The sequence below is a fragment of the Aquarana catesbeiana genome, linkage group LG11 (genome assembly GCF_042186555.1).
Source record: "Aquarana catesbeiana isolate 2022-GZ linkage group LG11, ASM4218655v1, whole genome shotgun sequence".
Classification (NCBI taxonomy): Eukaryota; Metazoa; Chordata; class Amphibia; order Anura; family Ranidae; genus Aquarana; species Aquarana catesbeiana.
Genome location: NC_133334.1, coordinates 172,497,558 through 172,511,740, shown reverse-complemented (window position 1 = coordinate 172,511,740; position 14,183 = coordinate 172,497,558). Strand labels below are relative to the sequence as shown.

Below are 14,183 nucleotides of genomic sequence, written 5' to 3'. Positions count from 1 at the left end.
ATGATACAGAAAATGTAGCCTGCCACCAGATGCAGTGTGCCACTATTCACCCATAGCCTGCCACCAGATGCAGTGTGCCACTTTCCACCCGAATATAAATAAATAAATAAAAGAGGTGCGCTATTACTTCATGTATTAAACCACTGTGTTGCTATGTGGGTGAAACACCAAAAAAAAATATGTAAAATTTTGTCACTGTCATACACAACATGTGCCGTATAGTGCTCTAAAGATTTTTGTAACAAAACCAATAATTAATAGTGCAGTGCAATGCTGCAGAGAAACTTCCTATGTGCGTGAAAAAACAAAAATAAAATTAATAAAAACAAATTTTGCCATATGATGCTTATATATCAAAATGAATAGTACAGTGCAATGCTGCAATCACCTTCTATGCTAGAGGTAAACCCTATATAAAGAGACAGATCTTATGCATAAATTGCAAATAATTACGGTATACTCAGATATGAACTTATATTATAGTGCTACATGAACCTTCTATACCACAGTCATGAGTTAGCAAACTCTAGAAAGATTCCATCAATAGTCCCATATACTGTTGTTGCCCCTAGCAACATGAAGCTAAAGTTTTGTGAATAGACATAGCATAATGACTCATGATCCTTGGCTCCCGATTCTCAAAGGCAAAAAAGAAAGACAACAATATATGTGTAGTATAATGAACCACAGAAGGGAAAATACATCACCTTCAGTATGTTGCCAACATCCCAGATTAATGCGAAAAAAATAATAAGAACCCTAAGAATAGGGAACTTGTGTACCCCCCCAGTACTGTGGGACTTTGTAGGCGAACAAAATGATTGCGTTTAGATAAAACTATTATTTATTTGAAAAAAAGCATAAAAACAAGACAGACTGAACATAAATCTCTACAAAAGTGCTTATGCAGTGAATTTTCTTTCATATTGATCATTATATACTTTCATCTATAAATACATGTTTCTCTGTAGGTCTAACATGTTTCAGGACGGTGTCCCTTCTTCAGAGGCGTATTGCAGAGAGAAATTATATGTATAGAAGACGCATTCTGAAAAGACAAGTGAGAGCAATTTACATATTAAAGTATTATGCAGGATAAACATTTCACAACATGGCATCCGACAGTGTCCAACATACATACCAAAATCCAGTCCTTAAAACGAGAATAAAGTGCATGAAGTATGCAAAGGAGCATACTTCATGCACTTTATTCTCGTTTTAAGGACTGGATTTTGGTATGTATGTTGGACACTGTCGGATGCCATGTTGTGAAATGTTTATCCTGCATAATACTTTAATATGTAAATTGCTCTCACTTGTCTTTTCAGAATGCGTCTTCTATACATATAATTTCTCTCTGTAATACGCCTCTGAAGAAGGGACACCGTCCTGAAACATGTTAGGCCTACAGAGAAACATGTATTTATAGATGAAAGTATATAATGATCAATATGAAAGAAAATTCACTGCATAAGCACGTTTGTAGAGATTTATGTTCAGTCTGTCTTGTTTTTATGCTTTTTTTCAAATAAATAATAGTTTTATCTAAACGCAATCATTTTGTTCGCCTATAAAGTCCCACAGTACTGGGGGGTACACAAGTTCCCTATTCTTCGGGTTCTTATTATTTTTTCAAAAGACAACAATAGTGTGATACTGCTGGGAAAGAAAAGCGGGCTCAATGTACATTACAGAGATGCCCGAATAGCAGGGTAACTAAACAAAAAGCATACTAATATCCTCCTTAGTACCCTGTGAACCAAATAGAATGGTTTTGGGAGCTGCCCGATGCAAAACAAAAGTGAAAAGCCACAAGGAAAAACCGCTCAGAGGCTCCTGTAATATGGCTCAGTCAAATTCTCCTCACACAGCTAAGGCACGCGCTGACAAGAAACAGCTGCATCTACCTCAGGAACTGTATGACACAAATAGTGAATACAGTGCCAGCTCCCAGCCACAACAAGCAGATACATTACACCCAAATATATTAAAACAAATAGAGAAAATGCTACAGAAAGCTTTAGGCCCCTTTCACACTGGGGCAGTTTGCAGGCGTTATTGCGCTAAAAATACCGCCTGCAAACCGCCCCTAAACAGCCTCCGCTGTTTGTTCAGTGTGAAAGCCTGAGGGCTTTCACACTGAAGCGGTGCGCTGGCAGGACGGTAAAAAAAAGTCCTGCGAGCCGCATCTTTGGAGTGGTGAAGGAGCGGTGTATTCACCGCTCCTTCACCGCTCCTGCCCATTGAAATCAATGGGACAGCGCGGCTATACTGCGGGTTAAAACCGCACCGCTAGCGGCCGAATACCGCGGTAAAACGGCGCTAAAAATAGCGCTGTTTTACCGCTGACGCCCCCTACCGCCCCAGTGTGAAAGGGGCCTTAACCACTTGCTTACTGGGCACTTAAACCCCCTCCTGTCCAGACCAATTTTCAGCTTTCAGTGCTCTCACATTTTGAATGACAATTACTCAGTCATGCAACACTCTACCCAAATGATTTTTTTTGTCCTTTTTTCCATACAAATAGAGCTTTCTTTTGGTGGTATTTGATCACCTCTGGGTTTTTTATTTTTGGCGCTATAAATGAAAAAAGACCGAAAATTTTGAAAAAAAAAGAATTTTTCTTAATTTCTGTGATAAAATTTTGCAAATTGTTAATTTTTCTTCATAAATGTTGGCCACAATTTATACTGCTACATATCTTTGGTAAAAATAACCCAAAATTTGTGGAAATTATTTGGTCTGTGTGAAAGTTTTAGAGTCTACAAGCTATGGTGCAAATCATAAAAAATGTATCACATCTGATGTACTGGTGGCCTATCTCATTTCTTGAGACCCTAACAAGCCAGGAAAGTACAAATGCCCCCCAAATGACCCCTTTTTGGAAAGTAGACATTTCAAGGTATTTAGTAAGAGGCATGGTGAGTTATTTGAAGTTGTAATTTTTTCCCACAATTCTTTGCAATATTAAGATTTTTATTTTTTTATTTTTATTTTTTCACAAAATTGTCATTGTAATAGCTTATTTCTCTCACAGGGCATGTGCATACCACAAATGACACCCCAAAATACATTTTGCTACTCCTCCTGAGTATAACGATACCACATGTGTGGGATTTTTTCACTGCCTGGGCACATACAGAGGCCCAACATGCAGGGAGTGCCATCAGGTGTTCTAGGAGCATAAATTACACATCTAATTTCTCAACCACCTATTACACTTTTGAAGGCCCTGGAGCACCAGGACAATTGAAACACCCACAAAATGACAGCATTTTGGAAAGCTAACACCCCAACACATAATATATGAGGCATAATGAGTCTTATGAACAGGTCATTTTTTCCAGAAGTTTTTAGAAAATGTGGAAAAAAAATGAAAACGCATTTTTTTTACACAAAGTTGTCAGTTTATAAGATATTTCCAACACATAGCATTTAGATAGCAAAAATGACACCCCAAAATACATTCTGCTACTCCTCCTGAGTATTACAATACCACATGTTTGGGACTTTTTCACTGCCTGGCCACATACAGAGGCCCAACATGCAGGGGAGCACCATCAGGTGTTCTAGGAGCAAAAATTACACATCTCATTTCTGAACCACCTATTACACTTTTGAAGGCCCTGGAGCACCAGGACAATGGAAACACCCACAAAATGACCCCATTTTGGAAAGCTAACACCCCAACGTATAATCTATGAGGCCTAATGAGTTTTTTGAACGGTTCATTTTTTTCCAAAAGTTTTTGGAAAATGTGGAAAAAAATGAAAACGCATTTTTTTTTACACAAAGTTGTAGGTTTATAAGATATTTCCAACACATAGCATTTAGATAGCAAAAATGACACCCCAAAATACATTCTGCTACTCCTCCTGAGTATGGTGATACCACATGTGTCAGACTTCTACACAGCCTGACCACATACAGAGATCCAACATGCAAGGAACACCGTCAGGTGTTCCAGGGACACATAGCATGCACATACCAAGAATTACACCCCAAAATACATTATGCTGAGCAAAGTGTAAACAAAAGATTACCTGTGGTTGTAGTAGCGCAGTTGTACACAGGAGGATAGCACTGGTCCAGGCAGCAGGCAGGGACTTGGTCAGCAACGGCAAACACAATTGTCCAGGCAGCAGGCAGGGATACTGTCCATATACAGTCCAGGGTTAGTGCAGGCAGAGATATTGTCAGAAGTGCCATAAATATTGGTCCTGGTTGTAGGCAGGAACATGTGGTATGGTCAGTACTACAGGCAGGGACATAATGGCAGTAAGTCCTACAGGCAGCAGTAGGGCCTCATTCAGGACAGAATGGGGACAGGGGTAGAGGCTTCTCCCACCCAAATCTCTTTGAAGCCTCCGAGTCTCCAGACCCTAATCTAGGAATGAGAAAACAAAAAAATAGTTTTCTTCATCCAGAAAAACAATTCTGGAGCCCCTCACATATGTGAGACCCCTGTGTTGAATCCCACTAGTCCAGTTGCAGGGTACAAGATCAGTCCAAGAGGCAGGCAAATATCATGGTCAAACAGTCCAAGGTCAGTTCCAGATCAGGCAGAGGTATGTACAGAATCGTTAGGCAGAAACATGGTCGAATAACAAGCCAGGGTCAGTTCCAGATCAGGCAGCGTTATGTTCAGAATCGTTAGGCAGAAGCATGGTCGAATAACAGTCCAGGGTCAGTTCCAGATCAGGCAGCGGTATGTACAGAATTAGCAGGCAGAAGCGTGGTCGAATAACAAGCCAGGGTCAGTTACAGAGCAGGCAGTGGCATAAGGGGTGTGAAGGTGTGTGAAGGCAGGAACTGAGGATTACGTTACCATACTTCACTAATAATTTATTGAAGTATGGTAACGGCGAAAACATTCACCTATGCAGAGGCCTGGTTCGGAAGGGCATTGGGCACAGTAATAAGATGTGTCTCTTCTGACTCCTGCTCTGGTACACACCTTACATTTTTTTTTACGTCGTTGGCCTGTTGGTCTGGGAGGGACAGGCCTGTTGGTCTGGGAGGGGTTGGTCTGGGAGGAAAGTGGCGTTCGGAGAGTCAACTAAGAACATCTGATCGGATGGTTTCTGGGGGCCGTTCGGGAATATAAGGGCAGTGTAAATTTCCTCCTGGTAGCCAAGGAAGCATTTGGGGTTTTGGGTGGAGTTACGGTAAATTACATATGAGTTGTATATGGCCAATTGAAAAAAATAAATTGCGACTTTCTTATACCAATGGTATGTCCGTCTTGTGGCAAGGTATGGTTCCAACATTTGGTCATTGAAGTCGACTCCCCCCCCATGAACAAATTATATTCATAAATGCATTTTGGTTTTTGGATGGGACCATTTCTTCTAGGGATTTCCACAAAGGTATCATTGTGGATTGAAGACAACATGTAGACATCTCTTCTGTCCCTCCACTTCACTGCCAAAATCTCCTTGTTCCGCAGACTTGCCTTTTCTCCTTTCCTTAACCTCTTATTGACAAGACTTTGAGGAAAGCCCTTCCGGTTCCTTTTTACGGTGCCACATGCAGGCGTCTTCTTCCGGTGAAGGTTGTGGAACAGGGGCAGAGATGTGTAGAAGTTATCTACATACAGGTGGTAGCCTTTTTCCAGTAGGGGGTATATCAGGTCCCAAACAATTTTCCCGCTTGATCCCAAGTAGTCTGGGCAATTAGGGGGTTGCAGCTGGGTGTCCTTCCCTTCGTACACTTTGAAGGCATACATGTACCCTGTGACTCGGTCACATAATTTGTATACCTTCACCCCATAGCGGGCCCTTTTGCTGGGAATAAATTGTTTGATTTTAAGCCTGCCACTAAATTTAACAAGGGACTCATCCACACATATATGTTGGTCCGAGGTAAACAGCTGGGGGAATACTTCAGAAAAATAATTTAATATTGGCTGAATTTTGAAAAGCCTGTCATAATTTGGGTCATTTCGGGGAGGGCACTGGGTGTTATCATTAAAATTAAGGAACCTCATTATCATTTGTTATCTGGTTCTGGGCATTACCTTGGAGAAGATTGGCATGTGGTGGATGGGGTGGGTTGACCAATAGGAATTCAAGGTGTTTCTTTTGGTGAGTCCCATAGAAAATGTGAGGCCTAAAAAAACCTTCAACTCCTCCACCGTTAGGTCTCTCCACTCGTAGGGACAGGCATAATAGGACGTTGGATTATTTAAAATAAATTGTTGTGCATAAAGGTTGCACTGGGCCACAATTGTTGATAGCATGTCCTCTGTAAAAATTAAATTAAAAAAATTGATTGGGGAAAAATTTTCCGTGTCCACCTGGACTCCTGGCTGGGCAGTGAAAGGGGGCATGTTGGCTTCTCCTGAATTAGGAGAAAGCCACAAAGGGTTTTGAAGGGCATAGGGAAGGCTGGCATGGGTCCTTGGCCTTTCTTGCGGAGGTACTGCGGTGCTGGTGGATGGCACTGCGGTGCTGGTGGAAGGCACTGCGGTGCTGGTGGAAGGCACTGTGGTGCTGGTGGAAGGCACTGCGTTGCTGGTGGATGCCACTGTCTCCTCACTAGAACGCCTTTGTTTGGCGGGCCGAATATCTTCCTCCTCTGAGTCACTCAGTGTTCCACTACTGAGGACTGGCTCATAATTGATGTCCGACTCAGAATCGGAGTTTAAAATGGAATCCGAACAAGAGAGCTCCCCGTTGCTCTCGTCGGCCTGGGCGGAAAGGACTCTTTTGGACATGCTTGCTGGTGATGATGCGACTTCACAGGTGTGTGCTAAGCCTGCACTGATGGGCACTGATGAGGTGGTACTTGTGACAAAAATATAAGCGTAGGATAGTTTTGCCTTAACTAGATGTGGTGTGATTGTTAGAAGTAGTGTAAATGTAGATGTAGTTTAATTCTGGATTATTAAAAATATAGTATTCTATGTCAGTCATGCACATATGTTCTTTCATTAGCATTTGAAAAGGACAGAGATAGTTTTTTCTAGGATCGTAGTGACAACTAGATGCCAATAAAAGTTCCCATTAGAGTAAACACAGATTGCCACCTTCCTGAGGCTCAAAGAAATCTGCTAGTCATCTTGGCTACACGGATCTGCAGGGGGCATTCACAGGGCTCCGGACAGTCTGTAAGCTTTGATTAATATCAAGAGATCTAAGGAACCTATTTTATCTCTCATAAAAGCTAAAATATTAACGGCAGAGAGATGAAAATAATTCCTTGTGATCGTACACCTGATGGGTTACGTTTACATGTGACTCTGTATGTTTAGCAGGTGTGGAATCCTGGAGAACCACACAAAACCGTTATATGGCGCCTGATTGTGGCAGGCAGGCAGTGATTGGTACTGTTGCGATCGGACTGATGCGCTGGTATCGGAAATCCTATCCATGACCCAGCAATCAGCGCCATTCTGGGCCAATTTGACTCTGGTCATTTCAGAACACAAAACATTTGTGGGCTGAGACAGGAACACCCCCCCAGGGTTGATTGGCCAAGGGCTAAAGTCCAGCCCGCATCCATATTTCAATAAATTGGGTAGCCTGAGATATGGACATTGTTCTTCCACGAAGCCAGTTCGAAACTGGGGAGTTCCCACATGTTCCAGTATGCTTCTACTAATGGATAGATTTTCTTGGTAAAGTTTATTTCTGTTTTTATCCCTTTTTATTTTCATAACAAATTGCCAATTGGTGTGTCTTTCTGCATTTTTTGTATTTTTTTTGGTAAATCTTTTTTCTTTGTATATCTTATATGCACTGCCCACTTTCGGGATATTAAATTATAAAATGAATAAGTGACTTCTGTGTACTAAGCTAGGACTCATATCTCTGGAGAGGTTGTTGTATTTTAGTGCCTAAGTACTCGGTTTAAGTTACATGCCAATCGGTATGCAATTGCACTGTGTGTTGGCAGATTGCATGCAGATTGTAAGCTAACAGGTCTGCCAGACAGAGATCTGTGTGTGTGGTGGCTCAGCAGACCAGTCTGCGGACAAACTGTTGGGTGGTGGCAGGCTATCGTTTATTGTGTGTCTGGTGTGTGGGTGTGGGGACAGTGGGAAGAGTGATTAACACCGGGGTTCAAGCTTGCAGGATAGCTGGAGGAATCCTAGAAGTGTGTAGTAATTGCTAGATTGCTCCCCAACCCTTAGAGTGCACCAGATTGTATGTAAGATTTGTATCTGCCTGTGTGTGGTCAGCTAGCTGGATTGGAGTGGAGTCTCCCTCTAGTGGTGGCCAAAGGTAGTGCAGGCTGTGAAAATACTACAGCCAGTCTTACATGCGCAGTATAAGTTCCCCCTTATTCCCTTAGTTCTCATATCCCCGGTCACGGAACGCACGTCGCGGTTAGTTAGTCGCCGTGGGCGTGTGAATCCGTGACAGTACTGATGAGCACAGAGGGGCACTGAGGAGGCACAGAGGGTCCCTGATGAGGTGGCACAGAGGGGCACTAATGAGGTGGAACAGATGTGCACTGATGAGGTGGAACAGATGTGCACTGATGAGGTGGAACAGATGTGCACTGATGAGGCAGCACAGATGTGCACTGATGAGGCAGCACTGATGAGGCAGCACAGATGTGCACTGATTACACAGATATGCACTGATGAGGTGGCACAGATGGGCACTGATGAGGTGGCACAGATGGGCACTGATGAAGCTGCCCAAATAGGCACTGATTGATTGCACAGATGTGCACTGAGGCGGCACAGATGGGGACTGATTTATGGCACAGATAAGCACTGATGAGGTGGCACTGATGAGATGGCACAGATGGGCACTGAGGTGGCACAGATGGGCACTGAGGTGGCACAGATGGGCACTGATGTGGTGGAACAGTTGTGCACTGATTGATTGCACTGATGAGGTGGCACAGATGTGCACTGATGAGGTGCCACAGATGTGGCGGCACAGATGGGCACTGATGAGGTGGCACAGATTGGCACTAATGAGGTGGCACAGATGGGCACTGATGAGGCGGCACAGATGGTCACTGATGAGGCGGCACAGATGTGCACTGATTGCACAGATGTGCACTGATGAGGCGGAACAGGTGGGCACTGATGAGGCGGCACAGATGGGCACCGATGAGGTGGACACTGATCACCAATGGCACAGATGGGCACAGGTGGGCACAGGTGAGCACAGATTGGCACAGGTGGGTGCGGGTGGGCGCCGATTGGCACAGGTGGTCACCGATTGGCACAGGTGGGCACTGATTGGCACAGATCCCACTGTTCTGTTTGAGCACTGTTTGGGCACTGTTTGGGCACTGTTTGGGCACTATTTGATCACTTTTACCACAGTAAAATATGATGTAAAGCTCACTGAAGGCACAGATCGCTGCAGCTATCCTCTCTCTCCTCACACGTGGTCTCTGTGTGAGGAGAGAGAGACGACAATCAGAGATGATCTCATATGTTTACATTTGAGACCATCTCTCATTGGCACCGGCGATCGCGCTGTAAACGGCCGCTGTGATTGGCCGTTTACCGCGATCTGTGACTGGCTGTGTCCAAGGGACACGGCCAGCACAGAATTTCCCCAATGCGCGCACGTGAGCGCGCACGGGGAACGAGGAAAGGGGAGGACGCCCTATGACGGCCTCCGGGGGATTGAGGTCCGCGCTGTAGCCGTCATTCGGCTATGGCCCGGACCTCAAGTGGTTAAAGCAGACCTCTGACCAAATTACAGAGAAACTGACAAAAGAAATACGTGATTTAGGCCAACGCACAGCTGAATTGGAAAACAGAATGGATGACATTGAAACTAATGTACTATCACATGACAATGAATTGGGGGGTTATCTACGAAAGGCAAATCCACTTTGCACTACAAGTGCACTGCAAATGCACTTGAAAGTGCAGTCGCTGTAAATCCGAGGGGGACATGCAAGGAAAAAAAAACAGCATTTTAGCTTGCACATGATTGGACGATCAAATCAGCAGAGCTTCCCCTCATTTCAGATATACCCCTCAGATTTATAGCGACTGCACTTCCAAGTGAACTTGCAGTGCACTTGTAGTGCGAAGTGTATTTGCCTTTAGTTGATAACCCCCACGGAGGTTATTTTTAAATTTAAACGCTGCAAGCGCGTTTAGAAGATTTTGAGAATAGGGCACGTCGTTCAAACCTCCGCATACGAGGTATGCCTGAGTCAATCATTGACCTTCAATCGACTATGACTGCTCTTTTTCAGGAATTAACACCATCAATCCCAGTTGAAAGATTGTAAATGGACAGAATCCATAGAGCTTTGGTGCCCCGCAAAGCTGAAGGTCCCCCTCGTGACATAATTGTAAAGTTCCATTTTTTTCGCACAAAAGAGCAACTTATGACAGCTGCCAGGAACAAAGAATCTCTTACTTTTCAAGGTCATTCATACCAGATTTTTGCTGACCTATCACCAATAACAGTTGCTAAACAGCACGCGATAAAACCTTTGCTCCAAAATCTCCAACACCACCATATCCCTTATCAATGGGGATTCCCATTTTCTATTAGTTTTACATTTCAAGGCACCAAATATTCAAGCAGATCCCTTGAACAATTACAGAACACTTTGCAAAATCTTCATCTATACAATGGGCCCTCTACTAGCCCTCGTCGACGTACAACATCTAATTCTCCACAAAGTGCATCTAAGCATGGAACTGACAGAAGCAGACAAAGTGCATCAAAAAGGGGTCGATTCAATTCCCCAGACCTAGACCCACCAGACACAATGGACTGAATGCATTTTGCATTTCTCTCTGAAGCTCATTCAACTTAACGGTTCACCTACCTTATCTTTAATTTTAAATATTTCAAGTTCTTAATATGTTATAAGTTAAAGTATATAACTTTACATTCAAATATTCATATATAATTAATTAAGGATTTGTTAAAAGCAATGCTAATTAATCTGACTCTTATGTTTGCTTATTTTTTAAGGAATATAGCCAAAATCGGATGTCTAAATTGAATTTTTTTATTTTTTCATAAAATTTGGCCACGGGGGACCCGAGAATTGGTCACTGCTGCCCCCATTTTTCTGTCCTAGGACTCTCCTCCACTTGGGTTACAGTGTGAGGGGCCTCCTCGGATAGACTTTGTGCCTCTGAGCTAGCAGATTTGCGTGCTCAGTACGCCATTGTTTTATTTTTATACATATATTAGTAATTATAACTTATTTTAAATATGAGACTCTTATTATTTCTTTCTCCTCTCATAATCTACTTCTCCTTTTTTCTTTTATCCAATCTTTCCCTGGGGTTTCTTTGATTTCGCACCTGATAACAGAAATATATTGATATATCTTATGTAAAAATTATATATGGCTCCTTTAAATGTCCTAACCTTAAATGTCCAAGGTCTAAACATTCCTCATAAGCAAACTAAAGTATTCAGATCTTTATCCTCCTCAAAAGCCCATATACTGTGCCTCCAAGAGACATTTGCATTTTACTGAAACTTCAACCTATAAATATTTTGGGACATGCTACCCCCAAGTTTATACTGCTTCAGCTAAATCAAAACGCAGAGGAGTACTAATAGCATTTCACCGAACTACACCTTTTTCCCTCATAACAGAGATCAAAGATCCAGAAGGTCGCTATCTCATACTTTTGGGACACCTATGTGATATTCCACTCACAATTGTTTCCTATTACGCACCTAATAAAAGACCAACATCATTCCTCTCTCACTTATATAAAAGCAAAGGAGAAGGCCTTCAAAAAATACAAGGTTGAGGGATCATCCTCAGCATTCAGACTTTATAAAGAATGCAATAAGAAATGTAAGGGTGCAATTAGGACGGCTAAGATAGTACATGAAAGACACATAGCGGAGGAGAGCAAAAAAAATCCCAAGAAATTCTTTAAGTATATAAACAGTAAAAAAGGGAGGACAGACCATATTGGCCCCATAAAGAATGAGGAAGGACATCTGGTTACAAAGGATGGGGAGATGGCAAAGGTATTGAATTTATTCTTCTCCTCGGTATTCACGAGTGAATCGGGGGGCTTCAGTAACCAAAACTGCAGTGTTTATCCTCATGACACAACACAGGAAGCACCTACATGGTTAACAGAGGACGGAATTAAAATTAGACTTGAGAAACTTAACATTAATAAATCACCGGGACCAGATGGCTTGCATCCGAGGGTACTTAGGGAACTCAGTCAGGTGATTGCCAGACCGTTGTTCCTAATTTTTACAGACAGTCTATTGACTGGAATGGTACCAGCTGATTGGAGAAAAGCCAATGTAGCACCAATATTTAAAAAGGGCTCAAAAAACATCTCTGGGAATTACAGACCAGTTAGCCTAACATCAATAGTATGTAAACTCTTGGAGGGGATGATAAGGGACTATATACAAGATTTTAATAATAAGAATGATATCATTAGCAGTAATCAGCATGGATTCATGAAGAATCGTTCTTGCCAAACCAATCTATTAACCTTCTATGAGGAGGTGAGTTGCCATCTAGATAAAGGAAGGCCCGTAGACATGGTGTATCTGGATTTTGCAAAAGCATTTGACACAGTTCCCCATAAACATTTACTGTACAAAATAAGGTGCGTTGGCATGGACCATAGGGTGAGTACATGGATTGAAAACTGGCTACAAGGGCGTGTTCAGAGGGTGGTGATAAATGGGGAGTACTCAGAATGGTTAGGGGTGGGTAATGGGGTTCCCCAGGGTTCTGTGCTGGGACCAATCCTATTTAATTTGTTCATAAACGATCTGGAGGATGGGATAAACAGTTCAATCTCTGTATTTGCAGACGATACTAAGCTAAGCAGGGCAATAACTTCTCCGCAGGATGTGGAAATCTTGCAAAAAGACCTGAACAAATTAATGGGGTGGGCGACTACATGGCAAATGAGGTTCAATGTAGAAAAATGTAAAATAATGCATTTGGGTGGCAAAAATATGAATGCAATCTATACACTGGGGGGAGAACCTCTGGGAGAATATAGGATGGAAAAGGACCTGGGGGTCCTAGTAGATGATAGGCTCAGCAATGGCATGCAATGCCAAGCTGCTGCTAATAAAGCAAACAGAATATTGGCATGCATTAAAAGGGGGATCAACTCCAGAGATAAAACGATAATTCTCTACAAGACTCTGGTCCGGCCGCACCTGGAGTATGCTGTCCAGTTCTGGGCACCAGTCCTCAGGAGGGATGTACTGGAAATGGAGCGAGTACAAAGAAGGGCAACAAAGCTAATAAAGGGTCTGGAGGATCTTAGTTATGAGGAAAGGTTGCGAGCTCTGAACTTATTCTCTCTGGAGAAGAGACGCTTGAGAGGGGATATGATTTCAATTTACAAATACTGTACTGGTGACCCCACAATAGGGATAAAACTTTTTCGCAGAAGAGAGTTTAATAAGACTCGTGGCCACTCATTACAATTAGAAGAAAAGAGGTTTAACCTTAAACTACGTAGAGGGTTCTTTACTGTAAGAGCGGCAAGGATGTGGAATTCCCTTCCACAGGCGGTGGTCTCAGCGGGGAGCATTGATAGCTTCAAGAAACTATTAGATAATCACCTGAATGACCGCAACATACAGGGATATGTAATGAAATACTGACACATAATCACACACATAGGTTGGACTTGATGGAGTTGTGTCTTTTTTCAACCTCACCTACTATGTAACTATGTAACTTGCTACAAGTAATAGATTCGCATAAAATGGGCACACTTTTGATATGTGGTTATTCAAATCAAGTTCTATACCCCTATCTAGATAAATCCCCTACTCCAAACGTATCCAGCTCTCAATCTCGTATGTTTCAAAGACTTCTTCAACAACATTCACTGCTAGATTCCTGGCGTGAAATAAATTATTCAAAACGTCAATTCTCTTTTTACTCCCACCCACATAAATCTTTTTCCCGTATTGACCATATCCTAATATCTATAAGTATGTCACCAGAATTGCTCAACTCTTATATTAAACCTTATACTTGGACAGATCATTGTGCGATAATTTCAACCTTTACTTCTTTAATCCCAAAAGCTCAAGACCCCACATGGCACATAAACGATTCAATTCTCACACACCCATCACATTCATCTGACTTAGAATCAGCAATAAAAGAATATTTGGGAAACAATGATACTCCTGATATATCCCCACTGACATTGTGGGAAGCCCATAAACCTGTTCTTAGAGGGGTCTGTTTACGACAAGCATCAT

The 14,183-nt window shown here is 42.5% G+C and overlaps 1 protein-coding gene across 8 annotated transcripts in view; it reads right to left on the bottom strand.

Moving 5' to 3' along the window:
• LTBP3 (latent transforming growth factor beta binding protein 3) overlaps positions 1 to 14,183 on the bottom strand; it is a 1,979,464-nt gene that overhangs the window by 755,972 nt on the left and 1,209,309 nt on the right. The gene's annotated exons all lie outside the window — the stretch shown is intronic.